General features: G+C 40.2%; 1 long non-coding RNA gene across 4 annotated transcripts in view; it reads right to left on the minus strand.

The window, feature by feature from the left end:
- The window catches only part of LOC134987312 (uncharacterized), a 369,458-nt gene extending 358,351 nt beyond the window's left edge, over positions 1-11,107 (minus strand). For 2 of the 4 annotated variants that reach the window (XR_010192982.1, XR_010192978.1), the window contains exon 1: positions 11,029-11,107. This is a non-coding gene — a long non-coding RNA (uncharacterized LOC134987312). The remainder of the gene's footprint in view (positions 1-11,028) is intronic. The other 2 variants (XR_010192979.1, XR_010192981.1) reach the window with 2 other exon arrangements.
- Positions 11,108-26,882: the final 15,775 nt, after the last annotated feature.

A 26,882-nucleotide genomic window follows, 5' to 3' on the forward strand; every position in this document is an offset into this window, starting at 1 on the left:
TATCATCACCGATGGTCACACATACTGAGATAATATATCACAGATTGTCACACATACTGAGATAATACATTATCACCGATGGCCACACATACTGAGATAATATATCATCACCGATGGTCACATATACTGAGATAATATATCATCACCGATTGTCACACATACTGAGATAATACTTTATCACCGATGGCCACACATACTGAGATAATATATCATCACCGATGGTCACATAAACTGAGATAATATGTCATCACCGATGGTCACACGCACTGAGATAATTAATGATCACCGATGGCCACACACACTGAGATAAAATATCATCACCGATGGCCACACACACTGAGATAATTAATTATCACCGATGGCCACACACACTGAGATAATATATCATCACCGATGGCCACACATACTGACATAATATATCATCACGATTGTCACACATACTGAGATAATACATTATCACCGATGGCCACACATACTGAGATAATATATCATCACCGATGGTCACACATACTGAGATAATATGTCATCACCGATGGTCACACACACCGAGATAATATATAATCACCGATGGCCACACACACTGAGATAATTAATCATCACCGATGGCCACACACACTGAGATAATATATCATCACCGATGGCCACACATGCCAAGATACTATATCATCACCAGTTATCACACATTCTGAGATAATATATCATCATCGATGGCCATACATACTGAGATAATATGTCATCACCGATGGTCACATATACTGAGAAAATATATAACAGATTGTCACACATACTGAGATAATACATTATCACCGATGGCCACACATACTGAGATAATATATCATCACCGATGGTCACATATACTGAGAAAATATGTCATCACCGATGGCCACACACACTGAGATAATATATCATCACCGATGGCCACACACACTTAGATAATTAATCATCACCGATGGCCACACACACTGAGATAATAAATCATCACCGATGGCCAATCATGCCAAGATACTATATCATCACCAGTTATCACACATACTGAGATAATATATCATCACCGATGGCCATACATACTGAGATAATATATCATCACCGATGGCCACACATACTGAGATAATATATCATCACCGATGGCCAAACACACTGAGATAATATATCATCACCAATGGTCACACAAACTGAGATAATATATCATCACCTATCGCCACACACACTGAGATAATATATCATCACCGATGGTCACACATACTGAGATAATATATCATCACCTATCGCCACACACACTGAGATAATATATCATCCCCGATGGCCACACACATTGAGATAGTATATCACCCCGATGGCCATACATACTGAGATAATATATCATCACCGATGGACACACATGCTGAGATAATATATCATCACCGATAGCCACACATACTGAGATAATATATCATCACCGATGGTCACACACACTGAGATAATATATCATCACCGATGGTCACACATACTGAGATAATATTACAGATTGTCACACATACTGAGATAATACATTATTACCGATGCCACACATACTGAGATAATATATCATCACCGATGGTCACATATACTGAGAAAATATGTCATCACCGATGGTCACACACACTGAGTTAATTAATCATCACCGATGGCCACACACACTGAGATAATATATCATAACCGATGGCCACACATGCCAAGATACTATATCATCACCAGTTATCACACATACTGAGATAATATATAATCACCGATGGCCATACATACTGAGATAATATATCATCACAGATGGCCACATATACTGAGATAATATATCATCACCGATGGCCAAACACACTGAGATAATATATCATCACCAATGGTCACACACACTGAGATAATATATCATCACAGATGGCCACGCACACTGAGATAATATATCATCACCGATGGTCACACATACTGAGATAATATATCATCACCTATCGCCACACACACTGAGATAATATATCATCACCGATAGCCACACACACTGAGATAATATATAATCCCCGATGGCCACACACACTGAGATAATATATCATCCCCGATGGTCAAACACATGGAGATAGTATATCATCACTGATGCCCACACATGCCAAGATACTATATCATCACCAGTTATCACACATACTGAGATAATATATCATCACCGATGGCCATACATACTGAGATAATATATCATCACCGATGGCCACACATACTGAGATAATATATCATCACCGATGGCCACACATACTGAGATAATATATCATAACCGATGGCCACACATGCCAAGATACTATATCATCACCAGTTATCACACATACTGAGATAATATATCATCACCGATGGCCATACATACTGAGATAATATATCATCACCGATGGCCGCACATACTGAGATAATATATCATCACCAATGGCCACACATACTGAGATAATATATCATCACCGATGGCCACACACACTGAGATAATATAGCATCACCGATGGCCACACACACTGAGAGAATATATCATCCCCGAATGCCACACACATTGAGATAGTAAATCATCCCCGATGGCCACACATACTGAGATAAAATATCATCACCGATGGACAAACATGCTGAGATAATATATCATCACCGATTGCCACACATACTGAGATAATATATCATCACCGATGGTCACATACACACTGAGATAATATATCATCACCGATGGTCACACATACTGAGATAATATATAACAGATTGTCACACATACTGAGATAATACATTATCACCGATGGCCACACATACTGAGATAATATATCATAACCGATGGCCACACATGTCAAGATACTAGATCATCACCAGTTATCACACATACTGAGATAATATATCATCACCGATGGCCATACATACTGACATAATATATCATCACCGATGGCCACACATACTGAGATAATATATCATCACCGATGGCCACACATACTGAGATAATATATCATCACCGATGGCCACACACACTGAGATAATATAGCATCACCGATGGCCACACACACTGAGATAATATATCCCCGATGGCCACACACATTGAGATAGTATATCATCACCGATGGACACACATACTGAGATAATATATCATCACCAAAGGCCACACACACTGAGATAATATATCACCACCGATGGTCACACATACTGAGATAATATATCATCACCGATTGTCACACATACTGAGATAATACTTTATCACCGATGGCCACACATACTGAGATAATATATCATCACCGATGGTCACATAAACTGAGATAATATGTCATCACCGATGGTCACACGCACTGAGATAATTAATGATCACCGATGGCCACACACACTGAGATAAAATATCATCACCGATGGCCACACACACTGAGATAATTAATTATCACCGATGGCCACACACACTGAGATAATATATCATCACCGATGGCCACACATACTGACATAATATATCATCACCGATGGTCACACATACTGAGATAATATTTCATCACCGATGGTCACACACACCGAGATAATATATAATCACCGATGGCCACACACACTGAGATAATTAATCATCACCGATGGCCACACACACTGAGATAATATATCATCACCGATGGCCACACATGCCAAGATACTATATCATCACCAGTTATCACACATTCTGAGATAATATATCATCATCGATGGCCATACATACTGAGATAATATGTCATCACCGATGGTCACATATACTGAGAAAATATATAACAGATTGTCACACATACTGAGATAATACATTATCACCGATGGCCACACATACTGAGATAATATATCATCACCGATGGTCACATATACTGAGAAAATATGTCATCACCGATGGCCACACACACTGAGATAATATATCATCACCGATGGCCACACACACTTAGATAATTAATCATCACCGATGGCCACACACACTGAGATAATAAATCATCACCGATGGCCAATCATGCCAAGATACTATATCATCACCAGTTATCACACATACTGAGATAATATATCATCACCGATGGCCATACATACTGAGATAATATATCATCACCGATGGCCACACATACTGAGATAATATATCATCACCGATGGCCAAACACACTGAGATAATATATCATCACCAATGGTCACACAAACTGAGATAATATATCATCACCTATCGCCACACACACTGAGATAATATATCATCACCGATGGTCACACATACTGAGATAATATATCATCACCTATCGCCACACACACTGAGATAATATATCATCCCCGATGGCCACACACATTGAGATAGTATATCACCCCGATGGCCATACATACTGAGATAATATATCATCACCGATGGACACACATGCTGAGATAATATATCATCACCGATAGCCACACATACTGAGATAATATATCATCACCGATGGTCACACACACTGAGATAATATATCATCACCGATGGTCACACATACTGAGATAATATTACAGATTGTCACACATACTGAGATAATACATTATTACCGATGCCACACATACTGAGATAATATATCATCACCGATGGTCACATATACTGAGAAAATATGTCATCACCGATGGTCACACACACTGAGTTAATTAATCATCAACGATGGCCACACACACTGAGATAATATATCATCACCGATGGCCACACACACTTAGATAATTAATCATCACCGATGGCCACACACACTGAGATAATATATCATAACCGATGGCCACACATGCCAAGATACTATATCATCACCAGTTATCACACATACTGAGATAATATATCATCACCGATGGCCATACATACTGAGATAATATATCATCACCGATGGCCGCACATACTGAGATAATATATCATCACCGATGGCCACACATACTGAGATAATATATCATCACCGATGGCCACACACACTGAGATAATATAGCATCACCGATGGCCACACACACTGAGATAATATATCATCCCCAATGGCCACACACATGGAGATAGTATATCATCACTGATGCCCACACAAACAGAGATAATATATCATCACCGATTGTCACACATACTGAGATAATACATTATCACCGATGGCCACACATAATGAGATAATACATCATCACCGATGGTCACACATACTGAGATAATATGTCATCACCGATGGTCACACACACTGAGATAATATATCATCACCGATGGTCACACATACTGAGATAATATATCACAGATTGTCACACATACTGAGATAATACATTATCACCGATGGCCACACATACTGAGATAATATATCATCACCGATGGTCACACATACTGAGATAATATATCACAGATTGTCACACATACTGAGATAATACATTATCACCGATGGCCACACATACTGAGATAATATATCATCACCGATGGTCACATATACTGAGAAAATATGTCATCACCGATAGTCACACACACTGAGATAATTAATCATCACCGATGGCCACACACACTGAGATAATATATCATCACCGATGGCCACACACACTGAGATAATTAATCATCACCGATGGCCACACACACTGAGATAATAAATCATCACCGATGGCCACACACACTGAGATAATAAATCATCACCGATGGCCACACATGCCAAGATACTATATCATCACCAGTTATCATACATACTGAGAATATATCATCACCGATGGCCATACATACTGAGATAATATATCATCACCGATGGCCGCACATGCTGAGATAATATATCATCACCGATGGTTACACACACTGAGATAATATAGCATCACCGATGGCCACACACACTGAGATAATATATCATCCCCGATGGCCACACACATTGAGAAAGTATATCATCCCCGATGCCCACACATACTGAGATAATATATCATCACCGATGGACACACATGCTGAGATAAAATATCATCACCGATAGCCACACATACTGAGATAATATATCATCACCGATGGTCACACACACTGAGATAATATATCATCACCGATGGTCACACATACTGAGATAATATATCACAGATTGTCACACATACTGAGATAATACATTATCACCGATGGCCACACATACTGAGATAATATATCATCACCGATGGTCACATATACTGAGAAAATATGTCATCACCGATAGTCACACACACTGAGATAATTAATCATCACCGATGGCAACACACACTGAGATAATATAGCATCACCGATGGCCACACACACTGAGATAATATATCATCCCCAATGGCCACACACATGGAGATAGTATATCATCACTGATGCCCACACAAACAGAGATAATATATCATCACCGATTGTCACACATACTGAGATAATACATTATCACCGATGGCCACACATAATGAGATAATACATCATCACCGATGGTCACACATACTGAGATAATATGTCATCACCGATGGTCACACACACTGAGATAATATATCATCACCGATGGTCACACATACTGAGATAATATATCACAGATTGTCACACATACTGAGATAATACATTATCACCGATGGCCACACATACTGAGATAATATATCATCACCGATGGTCACACATACTGAGATAATATATCACAGATTGTCACACATACTGAGATAATACATTATCACCGATGGCCACACATACTGAGATAATATATCATCACCGATGGTCACATATACTGAGAAAATATGTCATCACCGATAGTCACACACACTGAGATAATTAATCATCACCGATGGCCACACACACTGAGATAATATATCATCACCGATGGCCACACACACTGAGATAATTAATCATCACCGATGGCCACACACACTGAGATAATAAATCATCACCGATGGCCACACACACTGAGATAATAAATCATCACCGATGGCCACACATGCCAAGATACTATATCATCACCAGTTATCATACATACTGAGAATATATCATCACCGATGGCCATACATACTGAGATAATATATCATCACCGATGGCCGCACATGCTGAGATAATATATCATCACCGATGGTTACACACACTGAGATAATATAGCATCACCGATGGCCACACACACTGAGATAATATATCATCCCCGATGGCCACACACATTGAGAAAGTATATCATCCCCGATGCCCACACATACTGAGATAATATATCATCACCGATGGACACACATGCTGAGATAAAATATCATCACCGATAGCCACACATACTGAGATAATATATCATCACCGATGGTCACACACACTGAGATAATATATCATCACCGATGGTCACACATACTGAGATAATATATCACAGATTGTCACACATACTGAGATAATACATTATCACCGATGGCCACACATACTGAGATAATATATCATCACCGATGGTCACATATACTGAGAAAATATGTCATCACCGATAGTCACACACACTGAGATAATTAATCATCACCGATGGCCACACACACTGAGATAATATATCATCACCGATGGCCACACACACTGAGATAATTAATCATCACCGATGGCCACACACACTGAGATAATAAATCATCACCGATGGCCACACATGCCAAGATACTATATCATCACCAGTTATCACACATACTGAGATAATATATCATCACCGATGACCATACATACTGAGATAATATATCATCACAGATGGCCACACATACTGAGATAATATATCATCACCGATGGCAAAACACACTGAGATAATATATCATCACCAATGGTCACACACACTGAGATAATATATCATCACAGATGGCCACGCACACTGAGATAATATATCATCACCGATGGTCACACATACTGAGATAATATATCATCACCTATCGCCACACACACTGAGATAATATATCATCACCGATAGCCACACACACTGAGATAATATATAATCCCCGATGGCCACACACACTGAGATAATATATCATCCCCGATGGTCAAACACATGGAGATAGTATATCATCACTGATGCCCACACATGCCAAGATACTATATCATCACCAGTTATCACACATACTGAGATAATATATCATCACCGATGGCCATACATACTGAGATAATATATCATCACCGATGGCCACACATACTGAGATAATATATCATCACCGATGGCCACACATACTGAGATAATATATCATCACCGATGGCCACACATACTGAGATAATATATCATAACCGATGGCCACACATGTCAAGATACTAGATCATCACCAGTTATCACACATACTGAGATAATATATCATCACCGATGGCCATACATACTGAGATAATATATCATCACCGATGGCCGCACATACTGAGATAATATATCATCACCGATGGCCACACATACTGAGATAATATATCATCACCGATGGCCACACACACTGAGATAATATAGCATCACCGATGGCCACACACACTGAGATAATATATCATTCCCAATGGCCACACACATGGAGATAGTATATCATCACTGATGCCCACACAAACAGAGATAATATATCATCACCGATTGCCACACATACTGAGATAATACATTATCACCGATGGCCACACATACTGAGATAATACATCATCACCGATGGTCACACATACTGAGATAATATGTCATCACCGATGGTCACACACACTGAGATAATATATCATCACCGATGGTCACACATACTGAGATAATATATCACAGATTGTCACACATACTGAGATAATACATTATCACCGATGGCCACACATACTGAGATAATATATCATCACCGATGGTCACACATACTGAGATAATATATCACAGATTGTCACACATACTGAGATAATACATTATCACCGATGGCCACACATACTGAGATAATATATCATCACCGATGGTCACATATACTGAGAAAATATGTCATCACCGATAGTCACACACACTGAGATAATTAATCATCACCGATGGCCACACACACTGAGATAATATATCATCACCGATGGCCACACACACTGAGATAATTAATCATCACCGATGGCCACACACACTGAGATAATAAATCATCACCGATGGCCACACACACTGAGATAATAAATCATCACCGATGGCCACACATGCCAAGATACTATATCATCACCAGTTATCATACATACTGAGATAATATATCATCACCGATGGCCATACATACTGAGATAATATATCATCACCGATGGCCGCACATGCTGAGATAATATATCATCACCGATGGTTACACATACTTAGATAATATATCATCACCGATGGCCACACACACTGAGATAATATAGCATCACCGATGGCCACACACACTGAGATAATATATCATCCCCGATGGCCACACACATTGAGAAAGTATATCATCCCCGATGCCCACACATACTGAGATAATATATCATCACCGATGGACACACATGCCAAGATACTATATCATCACCAGTTATCACACATACTGAGATAATATATCATCACCGATGGCCATACATACTGAGATAATATATCATCACCGATGGCCGCACATACTGAGATAATATATCATCACCAGTGGCCACACATACTGAGATAATATATCATCACCGATGGCCACACACACTGAGATAATATAGCATCACCGATGGCCACACACACTGAGAGAATATATAATCCCCGATGGCCACACACATTGAGATAGTAAATCATCCCCGATGCAGGGCCGGTGCAAGGTTTCTAGGCACCCTAGGCAAGGCTACATAATACTGTCCCTACTCCCCCCCCCCCCCCCCCCTTCGGAACCCCGGGGTCCGGGTCTTAGGACATACAGAAAATGTGGTAAAACCCCCAAGACTGGGATTTTACTACATTTTCCCGTTAGTATATCCCGCAGGTTAGGTATCGTATAGTGGTAGTCAGGATGATGGCGGTCAGAACACCAATTCCAGCATTCGGACTGGCTAAAACTCAACAGGGGAGCTTCAGTAAGAGAACCCTAATCTTCCCTCTAAGCCACCCACCCCCTGCAGCCTAACCGTAATCTAACTTTCGTTCGGGATCCCGGGTGTTGGGATGCCGCTGTCGGCATTCTGACAGGTGTCAGGATTCCGAAGCTGGCATTCCGACCGCCAGGATGCTGAACGCCGGACTCCAAGATACATCCCCATCCCGCACAGTGCGCTGACTCTTAGTGGAAACATCAGGACAGGTTACTACTGTAATGCTGCAGGTGTACCCAAGGTGTGCAAGAACCGCTAGACCAGGATTAGGCCTTTGGGAGGCCCAGGGCACTTAAGACAGGAGGGGTTTCTCTGTCATATCAGCACCACATCCTTGGCTGTGCCTATCAGTCACCTTTCCAGAGTTTTGAGCATTTGGGAAATACAGTCAAAATGTTTCTTGCATTTTAGTGTTAGACCCCCCCCCCCCCCCCTCATGTACAGAAACATGCAGGAAGTTCCCCACGCTCAATGCAGCAGGATCAACAACACCAGACCAGACCCTGCTCAAAGTAGTCAAAGGATGGTGTCAACCATGGCTAAGTGCCCATATTTGCAGCCACTTACCTGCGTGAAGCAGGGCAGGGAGTACATACTGTTTGATGTGCAGATTACAGTGGGTATATAATGTGGCCAGGGAGAGAGAGGGACAGGATCACACCTGCTGTTGCTGCTGGCTGCTATTACATGTCCCTCAGCAAAATTCTGCTCAGCCTATTCGGGTTCATGAGCTGAATGTTCAGCACCCCTCACCCCTGGTTTGGTCTGGCTTATGCCTCCTTGTGCTTAGCCCAGTCACATGCTGGGAGCTGGCTGCACACAGTAATAACTTTATGGTCACTGCAGCCCTTCTCCACCCCCTCCGAGCTCCGTTCACAGCACAACCTAATAAATCATGCAGAGAGGCTGCTCGCTGATCTCCGTACATCACAGGGGAGGAGGGGGGGGGGGGTCTGTACTTTGAGATCTTAACTTGCTTAGTACTGGACTGCACAGAGAGAGGATCAAGTACGGACTTTGTCGCCCTCCCCATGATCGTAGCATGCATATCCTCACTGCAATCACAGGTGTTGTCACGGAGGGGGGAAGGGGGGCGAGGACTGCAGAGAGAGGAGCAAACAGTGCACATAAGGAGAGGCGGCTGACAGGTTATATACACTTACAATGTTAGTGCTGCTGCTGTACCAGCTGATAACAGGTGAGCGGCCACGGCATCCCTGCTCCTCATCTCTTAAGGAAGAGGAGGAGCTGAGTAATATAGGAAGCACTCATCTGCAGCGTGCGGCACCGCCCTCCAGTGGTCGGCGCCCATAGGCAGCTGCCTAAAGCTGCCTAGTGGTGGCGCCGGCCCTGCCCCGATGGCCACACATACTGAGATAAAATATCATCACCGATGGACACACATGCTGAGATAATATATCATCACCGATTGCCACACATACTGAGATAATATATCATCACCGATGGTCACATACACACTGAGATAATATATCATCACCGATGGTCACACATACTGAGATAATATATAACAGATTGTCACACATACTGAGATAATACATTATCACCGATGGCCACACATACTGAGATAATATATCATAACCGATGGCCACACATGTCAAGATACTAGATCATCACCAGTTATCACACATACTGAGATAATATATCATCACCGATGGCCATACATACTGAGATAATATATCATCACCGATGGCCGCACATACTGAGATAATATATCATCACCGATGGCCACACATACTGAGATAATATATCATCACCGATGGCCACACACACTGAGATAATATAGCATCACCGATGGCCACACACACTGAGATAATATATCATCCCCAATGGCCACACACATTGAGATAGTATATCATCACCGATGGACACACATACTGAGATAATATATCAAAACCAATGGCCACACATACTGAGATAATACTTTATCACCGATGGCCACACATACTGAGATAATATATCATCACCGATGGTCACATAAACTGAGATAATATGTCATCACCGATGGTCACACGCACTGAGATAATTAATGATCACCGATGGCCACACACACTGAGATAAAATATCATCACCGATGGCCACACACACTGAGATAATTAATTATCACCGATGGCCACACACACTGAGATAATATATCATCACCGATGGCCACACATACTGACATAATATATCATCACGATTGTCACACATACTGAGATAATACATTATCACCGATGGCCACACATACTGAGATAATATATCATCACCGATGGTCACACATACTGAGATAATATGTCATCACCGATGGTCACACACACCGAGATAATATATAATCACCGATGGCCACACACACTGAGATAATTAATCATCACCGATGGCCACACACACTGAGATAATATATCATCACCGATGGCCACACATGCCAAGATACTATATCGTCACCAGTTATCACACATTCTGAGATAATATATCATCATCGATGGCCATACATACTGAGATAATATGTCATCACCGATGGTCACATATACTGAGAAAATATATAACAGATTGTCACACATACTGAGATAATACATTATCACCGATGGCCACACATACTGAGATAATATATCATCACCGATGGTTCACATATACTGAGAAAATATGTCATCACCGATGGCCACACACACTGAGATAATATATCATCACCGATGGCCACACACACTTAGATAATTAATCATCACCGATGGCCACACACACTGAGATAATAAATCATCACCGATGGCCAATCATGCCAAGATACTATATCATCACCAGTTATCACACATACTGAGATAATATATCATCACCGATGGCCATACATACTGAGATAATATATCATCACCGATGGCCACACATACTGAGATAATATATCATCACCGATGGCCAAACACACTGAGATAATATATCATCACCAATGGTCACACAAACTGAGATAATATATCATCACCTATCGCCACACACACTGAGATAATATATCATCACCGATGGTCACACATACTGAGATAATATATCATCACCTATCGCCACACACACTGAGATAATATATCATCCCCGATGGCCACACACATTGAGATAGTATATCACCCCGATGGCCATACATACTGAGATAATATATCATCACCGATGGACACACATGCTGAGATAATATATCATCACCGATAGCCACACATACTGAGATAATATATCATCACCGATGGTCACACACACTGAGATAATATATCATCACCGATGGTCACACATACTGAGATAATATTACAGATTGTCACACATACTGAGATAATACATTATTACCGATGCCACACATACTGAGATAATATATCATCACCGATGGTCACATATACTGAGAAAATATGTCATCACCGATGGTCACACACACTGAGATAATATATCATCACCGATGGCCACACACACTTAGATAATTAATCATCACCGATGGCCACACACACTGAGATAATAAATCATCACCGATGGCCACACATGCCAAGATACTATATCATTACCAGTTATCACACATACTGAGATAATATATCATCACCGATGGCCATACATACTGAGATAATATATCATCACCGATGGCCACACACACTGAGATAATATATCATCACCAATGGTCACACACACTAAGATAATATATCATCACCGATGGCCACGCACACTGAGATAATATATCATCACCGATGGCCACACACACTTAGATAATTAATCATCACCGATGGCCACACACACTGAGATAATAAATCATCACCGATGGCCACACATGCCAAGATACTATATCATCACCAGTTATCACACATACTGAGATAATATATCATAACCGATGGCCATACATAGTGAGATAATATATCATCACCGATGGCCACACATACTGAGATAATATATCATCACCGATGGCCACACATACTGAGATAATATATCATAACCGATGGCCACACATGTCAAGATACTAGATCATCACCAGTTATCACACATACTGAGATAATATATCATCACCGATGGCCATACATACTGAGATAATATATCATCACCGATGGCCGCACATACTGAGATAATATATCATCACCGATGGCCACACATACTGAGATAATATATCATCACCGATGGCCACACACACTGAGATAATATAGCATCACCGATGGCCACACACACTGAGATAATATATCATCCCCAATGGCCACACACATGGAGATAGTATATCATCACTGATGCCCACACAAACAGAGATAATATATCATCACCGATTGTCACACATACTGAGATAATACATTATCACCGATGGCCACACATACTGAGATAATACATCATCACCGATGGTCACACATACTGAGATAATATGTCCTCACCGATGGTCACACACACTGAGATAATATATCATCACCGATGGTCACACATACTGAGATAATATATCACAGATGGTCACACATACTGAGATAATACATTATCACCGATGGCCACACATACTGAGATAATATATCATCACCGATGGTCACACATACTGAGATAATATATCACAGATTGTCACACATACTGAGATAATACATTATCACCGATGGCCACACATACTGAGAAAATATGTCATCACCGATAGTCACACACACTGAGATAATTAATCATCACCGATGGCCACACACACTGAGATAATATATCATCACCGATGGCCACACACACTGAGATAATTAATCATCACCGATGGCCACACACACTGAGATAATAAATCATCACCGATGGCCACACACACTGAGATAATAAATCATCACCGATGGCCACACATGCCAAGATACTATATCATCACCAGTTATCATACATACTGAGATAATATATCATCACCGATGGCCATACATACTGAGATAATATATCATCACCGATGGCCGCACATGCTGAGATAATATATCATCACCGATGGTTACACATACTTAGATAATATATCATCACCGATGGCCACACACACTGAGATAATATAGCATCACCGATGGCCACACACACTGAGATAATATATCATCCCCGATGGCCACACACATTGAGAAAGTATATCATCCCCGATGCCCACACATACTGAGATAATATATCATCACCGATGGACACACATGCTGAGATAAAATATCATCACCGATAGCCACACATACTGAGATAATATATCATCACCGATGGTCACACACACTGAGATAATATATCATCACCGATGGTCACACATACTGAGATAATATATCACAGATTGTCACACATACTGAGATAATACATTATCACCGATGGCCACACATACTGAGATAATATATCATCACCGATGGTCACATATACTGAGAAAATATGTCATCACCGATAGTCACACACACTGAGATAATTAATCATCACCGATGGCCACACACACTGAGATAATATATCATCACCGATGGCCACACACACTGAGATAATTAATCATCACCGATGGCCACACACACTGAGATAATAAATCATCACCGATGGCCACACATGCCAAGATACTATATCATCACCAGTTATCACACATACTGAGATAATATATCATCACCGATGGCCATACATACTGAGATAATATATCATCACAGATGGCCACATATACTGAGATAATATATCATCACCGATGGCCAAACACACTGAGATAATATATCATCACCAATGGTCACACACACTGAGATAATATATCATCACAGATGGCCACGCACACTGAGATAATATATCATCACCGATGGTCACACATACTGAGATAATATATCATCACCTATCGCCACACACACTGAGATAATATATCATCACCGATAGCCACACACACTGAGATAATATATAATCCCCGATGGCCACACACACTGAGATAATATATCATCCCCGATGGTCAAATACATGGAGATAGTATATCATCACTGATGCCCACACATGCCAAGATACTATATCATCAACAGTTATCACACATACTGAGATAATATATCATCACCGATGGCCATACATACTGAGATAATATATCATCACCGATGGCCACACATGCTGAGATAATATATCATCACCGATGGCCACACATACTGAGATAATATATCATAACCGATGGCCACACATGCCAAGATACTATATCATCACCAGTTATCACACATACTGAGATAATATATCATCACCGATGGCCATACATACTGAGATAATATATCATCACCGATGGCCGCACATACTGAGATAATATATCATCACCAATGGCCACACATACTGAGATAATATATCATCACCGATGGCCACACACACTGAGATAATATAGCATCACCGATGGCCACACACACTGAGAGAATATATCATCCCCGATGGCCACACACATTGAGATAGTAAATCATCCCCGATGGCCACACATACTGAGATAAAATATCATCACCGATGGACACACATGCTGAGATAATATATCATCACCGATTGCCACACATACTGAGATAATATATCATCACCGATGGTCACATACACACTGAGATAATATATCATCACCGATAGTCACACATACTGAGATAATATATAACAGATTGTCACACATACTGAGATAATACATTATCACCGATGGCCACACATACTGAGATAATATATCATAACCGATGGCCACACATGTCAAGATACTAGATCATCACCAGTTATCACACATACTGAGATAATATATCATCACCGATGGCCGCACATACTGAGATAATATATCATCACCGATGGCCACACATACTGAGATAATATATCATCACCGATGGCCACACACACTGAGATAATATAGCATCACCGATGGCCACACACACTGAGATAATATATCATCCCCGATGGCCACACACATTGAGATAGTATATCATCACCGATGGACACACATACTGAGATAATATATCATCACCAATGGCCACACACACTGAGATAATATATCATTACCGATGGTCACACATACTGAGATAATATATCATCACCGATTGTCACACATACTGAGATAATACTTTATCACCGATGGCCACACATACTGAGATAATATATCATCACCGATGGTCACATAAACTGAGATAATATGTCATCACCGATGGTCACACGCACTGAGATAATTAATGATCACCGATGGCCACACACACTGAGATAAAATATCATCACCGATGGCCACACACACTGAGATAATTAATTATCACCGATGGCCACACACACTGAGATAATATATCATCACCGATGGCCACACATACTGACATAATATATCATCACGATTGTCACACATACTGAGATAATACATTATCACCGATGGCCACACATACTGAGATAATATATCATCACCGATGGCCACACATACTGAGATAATATATCATCACCGATGGTCACACATACTGACATAATATGTCATCACCGATGGTCACACACACCGAGATAATATATAATCACCGATGGCCACACACACTGAGATAATTAATCATCACCGATGGCCACACACACTGAGATAATATATCATCACCGATGGCCACACATGCCAAGATACTATATCATCACCAGTTATCACACATTCTGAGATAATATATCATCATCGATGGCCATACATACTGAGATAATATGTCATCACCGATGGTCACATATACTGAGAAAATATATAACAGATTGTCACACATACTGAGATAATACATTATCACCGATGGCCACACATACTGAGATAATATATCATCACCGATGGTCACATATACTGAGAAAATATGTCATCACCGATGGCCACACACACTGAGATAATATATCATCACCGATGGCCACACACACTTAGATAATTAATCATCACCGATGGCCACACACACTGAGATAATAAATCTTCACCGATGGCCAATCATGCCAAGATACTATATCATCACCAGTTATCACACATACTGAGATAATATATCATCACCGATGGCCATACATACTGAGATAATATATCATCACCGATGGCCACACATACTGAGATAATATATCATCACCGATGGCCAAACACACTGAGATAATATATCATCACCAATGGTCACACAAACTGAGATAATATATCATCACCTATCGCCACACACACTGAGATAATATATCATCACCGATGGTCACACATACTGAGATAATATATCATCACCTATCGCCACACACACTGAGATAATATATCATCCCCGATGGCCACACACATTGAGATAGTATATCACCCCGATGGCCATACATACTGAGATAATATATCATCACCGATGGACACACATGCTGAGATAATATATCATCACCGATAGCCACACATACTGAGATAATATATCATCACCGATGGTCACACACACTGAGATAATATATCATCACCGATGGTCACACATACTGAGATAATATTACAGATTGTCACACATACTGAGATAATACATTATTACCGATGCCACACATACTGAGATAATATATCATCACCGATGGTCACATATACTGAGAAAATATGTCATCACCGATGGTCACACACACTGAGTTAATATATCATCACCGATGGCCACACACACTTAGATAATTAATCATCACCGATGGCCACACACACTGAGATAATAAATCATCACCGATGGCCACACATGCCAAGATACTATATCATCACCAGTTATCACACATACTGAGATAATATATCATCACCGATGGCCATACATACTGAGATAATATATCATCACCGATGGCCACACACACTGAGATAATATATCATCACCGATGGCCACGCACACTGAGATAATATATCATCACCGATGGCCACACACACTTAGATAATTAATCATCACCGATGGCCACACACACTGAGATAATAAATCATCACCGATGGCCACACATGCCAAGATACTATATCATCACCAGTTATCACACATACTGAGATAATATATCATAACCGATAGCCATACATAGTGAGATAATATATCATCACCGATGGCCACACATACTGAGATAATATATCATAACCGATGGCCACACATACTGAGATAATATATCATAACCGATGGCCACACATGTCCAGATACTAGATCATCACCAGTTATCACACATACTGAGATAATATATCATCACCGATGGCCATACATACTGAGATAATATATCATCACCGATGGCCGCACATACTGAGATAATATATCATCACCGATGGCCACACATACTGAGATAATATATCATCACCGATGGCCACACACACTGAGATAATATAGCATCACCGATGGCCACACACACTGAGATAATATATCATCCCCAATGGCCACACACATGGAGATAGTATATCATCACTGATGCCCACACCAACAGAGATAATATATCATCACCGATTGTCACACATACTGAGATAATACATTATCACCGATGGCCACACATACTGAGATAATACATCATCACCGATGGTCACACATACTGAGATAATATGTCATCACCGATGGTCACACACACTGAGATAATATATCATCACCGATGGTCACACATACTGAGATAATATATCACAGACTGTCACACATACTGAGATAATACATTATCACCGATGGCCACACATACTGAGATAATATATCATCACCGATGGTCACACATACTGAGATAATATATCACAGATTGTCACACATACTGAGATAATACATTATCACCGATGGCCACACATACTGAGATAATATATCATCACCGATGGTCACATATACTGAGAAAATATGTTATCACCGATAGTCACACACACTGAGATAATTAATCATCACCGATGGCCACACACACTGAGATAATATATCATCACCGATGGCCACACACACTGAGATAATTAATCATCACCGATGGCCACACACACTGAGATAATAAATCATCACCGATGGCCACACACACTGAGATAATAAATCATCACCGATGGCCACACATGCCAAGATACTATATCATCACCAGTTATCATACATACTGAGATAATATATCATCACCGATGGCCATACATACTGAGATAATATATCATCACCGATGGCCGCACATGCTGAGATAATATATCATCACCGATGGTTACACATACTTAGATAATATATCATCACCGATGGCCACACACACTGAGATAATATAGCATCACCGATGGCCACACACACTGAGATAATATATCATCCCCGATGGCCACACACATTGAGAAAGTATATCATCCCCGATGCCCACACATACTGAGATAATATATCATCACCGATGGACACACATGCTGAGATAAAATATCATCACCGATAGCCACACATACTGAGATAATATATCATCACCGATGGTCACACACACTGAGATAATATATCATCACCGATGGTCACACATACTGAGATAATATATCACAGATTGTCACACATACTGAGATAATACATTATCACCGATGGCCACACATACTGAGATAATATATCATCACCGATGGTCACATATACTGAGAAAATATGTCATCAACGATAGTCACACACACTGAGATAATTAATCATCACCGATGGCCACACACACTGAGGTAATATATCATCACCGATGGCCACACACACTGAGATAATTAATCATCACCGATGGCCACACACACTGAGATAATAAATCATCACCGATGGCCACACATGCCAAGATACTATATCATCACCAGTTATCACACATACTGAGATAATATCATCACCGATGGCCATACATACTGAGATAATATATCATCACAGATGGCCACACATACTGAGATAATATATCATCACCGATGGCCAAACACACTGAGATAATATATCATTACCAATGGTCACACACACTGAGATAATATATCATCACAGATGGCCACGCACACTGAGATAATATATCATCACCGATGGTCACACATACTGAGATAATATATCATCACCTATCGCCACACACACTGAGATAATATATCATCACCGATAGCCACACACACTGAGATAATATATAATCCCCGATGGCCACACACACTGAGATAATATATCATCCCCGATGGTCAAACACATGGAGATAGTATATCATCACTGATGCCCACACATGCCAAGATACTATATCATCACCAGTTATCACACATACTGAGATAATATATCATCACCGATGGCCATACATACTGAGATAATATATCATCACCGATGGCCACACATACTGAGATAATATATCATCACCGATGGCCACACATACTGAGATAATATATCATAACCGATGGCCACACATGCCAAGATACTATATCATCACCAGTTATCACACATACTGAGATAATATATCATCACCGATGGTCACATACACACTGAGATAATATATCATCACCGATGGTCACACATACTGAGATAATATATAACAGATTGTCACACATACTGAGATAATACATTATCACCGATGGCCACACATACTGAGATAATATATCATAACCGATGGCCACACATGTCAAGATACTAGATCATCACCAGTTATCACACATACTGAGATAATATATCATCACCGATGGCCATACATACTGAGATAATATATCATCACCGATGGCCACACACACTGAGATAATATAGCATCACCGATGGCCACACACACTGAGATAATATATCATCCCCGATGGCCACACACATTGAGATAGTATATCATCACCGATGGACACACATACTGAGATAATATATCATCACCAATGGTCACACACACTGAGATAATATATCATCACCGATGGCCACGCACACTGAGATAATATATCATCACCGATGGCCACACACACTTAGATAATTAATCATCACCGATGGCCACACACACTGAGATAATAAATCATCACCGATGGCCACACATGCCAAGATACTATATCATCACCAGTTATCACACATACTGAGATAATATATCATAACCGATGGCCATACATAGTGAGATAATATATCATCACCGATGGCCACACATACTGAGATAATATATCATCACCGATGGCCAAACATACTGAGATAATATATCATAACCGATGGCCACACATGTCAAGATACTAGATCATCACCAGTTATCACACATACTGAGATAATATATCATCACCGATGGCCATACATACTGAGATAATATATCATCACCGATGGCCGCACATACTGAGATAATATATCATCACCGATGGCCACACATACTGAGATAATATATCATCACCGATGGCCACACACACTGAGATAATATAGCATCACCGATGGCCACACACACTGAGATAATATATCATCCCCAATGGCCACACACATGGAGATAGTATATCATCACTGATGCCCACACAAACAGAGATAATATATCATCACCGATTGTCACACATACTGAGATAATACATTATCACCGATGGCCACACATACTGAGATAATACATCATCACCGATGGTCACACATACTGAGATTATATGTCATCACCGATGGTCACACACACTGAGATAATATATCATCACCGATGGTCACACATACTGAGATAATATATCACAGATTGTCACACATACTGAGATAATACATTATCACCGATGGCCACACATACTGAGATAATATATCATCACCGATGGTCACACATACTGAGATAATATATCACAGATTGTCACACATACTGAGATAATACATTATCACCGATGGCCACACATACTGAGATAATATATCATCACCGATGGTCACATATACTGAGAAAATATGTCATCACCGATAGTCACACACACTGAGATAATTAATCATCACCGATGGCCACACACACTGAGATAATATATCATCACCGATGGCCACACACACTGAGATAATTAATCATCACCGATGGCCACACACACTGAGATAATAAATCATCACCGATGGCCACACACACAGATAATAAATCATCACCGATGGCCACACATGCCAAGATACTATATCATCACCAGTTATCATACATACTGAGATAATATATCATCACCGATGGCCATACATACTGAGATAATATATCATCACCGATGGCCGCACATGCTGAGATAATATATCATCACCGATGGTTACACATACTTAGATAATATATCATCACCGATGGCCACACACACTGAGATAATATAGCATCACCGATGGCCACACACACTGAGATAATATATCATCCCCGATGGCCACACACATTGAGAAAGTATATCATCCCCGATGCCCACACATACTGAGATAATATATCATCACCGATGGACACACATGCTGAGATAAAATATCATCACCGATAGCCACACATACTGAGATAATATATCATCACCGATGGTCACACACACTGAGATAATATATCATCACCGATGGTCACACATACTGAGATAATATATCACAGATTGTCACACATACTGAGATAATACATTATCACCGATGGCCACACATACTGAGATAATATATCATCACCGATGGTCACATATACTGAGAAAATATGTCATCACCGATAGTCACACACACTGAGATAATTAATCATCACCGATGGCCACACACACTGAGATAATATATCATCACCGATGGCCACACACACTGAGATAATTAATCATCACCGATGGCCACACACACTGAGATAATAAATCATCACCGATGGCCACACATGCCAAGATACTATATCATCACCAGTTATCACACATACTGAGATAATATATCATCACCGATGGCCATACATACTGAGATAATATATCATCACAGATGGCCACATATACTGAGATAATATATCATCACCGATGGCCAAACACACTGAGATAATATATCATCACCAATGGTCACACACACTGAGATAATATATCATCACAGATGGCCACGCACACTGAGATAATATATCATCACCTATGGTCACACATACTGAGATAATATATCATCACCTATCGCCACACACACTGAGATAATATATCATCACCGATAGCCACACACACTGAGATAATATATAATCCCCGATGGCCACACACACTGAGATAATATATCATCCCCGATGGTCAAATACATGGAGATAGTATATCATCACTGATGCCCACACATGCCAAGATACTATATCATCAACAGTTATCACACATACTGAGATAATATATCATCACCGATGGCCATACATACTGAGATAATATATCATCACCGATGGCCACACATGCTGAGATAATATATCATCACCGATGGCCACACATACTGAGATAATATATCATAACCGATGGCCACACATGCCAAGATACTATATCATCACCAGTTATCACACATACTGAGATAATATATCATCACCGATGGCCATACATACTGAGATAATATATCATCACCGATGGCCGCACATACTGAGATAATATATCATCACCAATGGCCACACATACTGAGATAATATATCATCACCGATGGCCACACACACTGAGATAATATAGCATCACCGATGGCCACACACACTGAGAGAATATATCATCCCCGATGGCCACACACATTGAGATAGTAAATCATCCCCGATGGCCACACATACTGAGATAAAATATCATCACCGATGGACACACATGCTAAGATAATATATCATCACCGATTGCCACACATACTGAGATAATATATCATCACCGATGGTCACATACACACTGAGATAATATATCATCACCGATAGTCACACATACTGAGATAATATATAACAGATTGTCACACATACTGAGATAATACATTATCACCGATGGCCACACATACTGAGATAATATATCATAACCGATGGCCACACATGTCAAGATACTAGATCATCACCAGTTATCACACATACTGAGATAATATATCATCACCGATGGCCGCACATACTGAGATAATATATCATCACCGATGGCCACACATACTGAGATAATATATCATCACCGATGGCCACACACACTGAGATAATATAGCATCACCGATGGCCACACACACTGAGATAATATATCATCCCCGATGGCCACACACATTGAGATAGTATATCATCACCGATGGACACACATACTGAGATAATATATCATCACCAATGGCCACACACACTGAGATAATATATCATTACCGATGGTCACACATACTGAGATAATATATCATCACCGATTGTCACACATACTGAGATAATACTTTATCACCGATGGCCACACATACTGAGATAATATATCATCACCGATGGTCACATAAACTGAGATAATATGTCATCACCGATGGTCACACGCACTGAGATAATTAATGATCACCGATGGCCACACACACTGAGATAAAATATCATCACCGATGGCCACACACACTGAGATAATTAATTATCACCGATGGCCACACACACTGAGATAATATATCATCACCGATGGCCACACATACTGACATAATATATCATCACGATTGTCACACATACTGAGATAATACATTATCACCGATGGCCACACATACTGAGATAATATATCATCACCGATGGTCACACATACTGAGATAATATGTCATCACCGATGGTCACACACACCGAGATAATATATAATCACCGATGGCCACACACACTGAGATAATTAATCATCACCGATGGCCACACACACTGAGATAATATATCATCACCGATGGCCACACATGCCAAGATACTATATCATCACCAGTTATCACACATTCTGAGATAATATATCATCATCGATGGCCATACATACTGAGATAATATGTCATCACCGATGGTCACATATACTGAGAAAATATATAACAGATTGTCACACATACTGAGATAATACATTATCACCGATGGCCACACATACTGAGATAATATATCATCACCGATGGTCACATATACTGAGAAAATATGTCATCACCGATGGCCACACACACTGAGATAATATATCATCACCGATGGCCACACACACTTAGATAATTAATCATCACCGATGGCCACACACACTGAGATAATAAATCTTCACCGATGGCCAATCATGCCAAGATACTATATCATCACCAGTTATCACACATACTGAGATAATATATCATCACCGATGGCCATACATACTGAGATAATATATCATCACCGATGGCCACACATACTGAGATAATATATCATCACCGATGGCCAAACACACTGAGATAATATATCATCACCAATGGTCACACAAACTGAGATAATATATCATCACCTATCGCCACACACACTGAGATAATATATCATCACCGATGGTCACACATACTGAGATAATATATCATCACCTATCGCCACACACACTGAGATAATATATCATCCCCGATGGCCACACACATTGAGATAGTATATCACCCCGATGGCCATACATACTGAGATAATATATCATCACCGATGGACACACATGCTGAGATAATATATCATCACCGATAGCCACACATACTGAGATAATATATCATCACCGATGGTCACACACACTGAGATAATATATCATCACCGATGGTCACACATACTGAGATAATATTACAGATTGTCACACATACTGAGATAATACATTATTACCGATGCCACACATACTGAGATAATATATCATCACCGATGGTCACATATACTGAGAAAATATGTCATCACCGATGGTCACACACACTGAGTTAATTAATCATCAACGATGGCCACACACACTGAGATAATATATCATCACCGATGGCCACACACACTTAGATAATTAATCATCACCGATGGCCACACACACTGAGATAATAAATCATCACCGATGGCCACACATGCCAAGATACTATATCATCACCAGTTATCACACATACTGAGATAATATATCATCACCGATGGCCATACATACTGAGATAATATATCATCACCGATGGCCACACACACTGAGATAATATATCATCACCGATGGCCACGCACACTGAGATAATATATCATCACCGATGGCCACACACACTTAGATAATTAATCATCACCGATGGCCACACACACTGAGATAATAAATCATCACCGATGGCCACACATGCCAAGATACTATATCATCACCAGTTATCACACATACTGAGATAATATATCATAACCGATAGCCATACATAGTGAGATAATATATCATCACCGATGGCCACACATACTGAGATAATATATCATCACCGATGGCCACACATACTGAGATAATATATCATAACCGATGGCCACACATGTCCAGATACTAGATCATCACCAGTTATCACACATACTGAGATAATATATCATCACCGATGGCCATACA

The sequence above is a fragment of the Pseudophryne corroboree genome (genome assembly GCF_028390025.1).
Source record: "Pseudophryne corroboree isolate aPseCor3 chromosome 8 unlocalized genomic scaffold, aPseCor3.hap2 SUPER_8_unloc_2, whole genome shotgun sequence".
In the NCBI taxonomy this organism is placed as follows: domain Eukaryota; kingdom Metazoa; phylum Chordata; class Amphibia; order Anura; family Myobatrachidae; genus Pseudophryne; species Pseudophryne corroboree.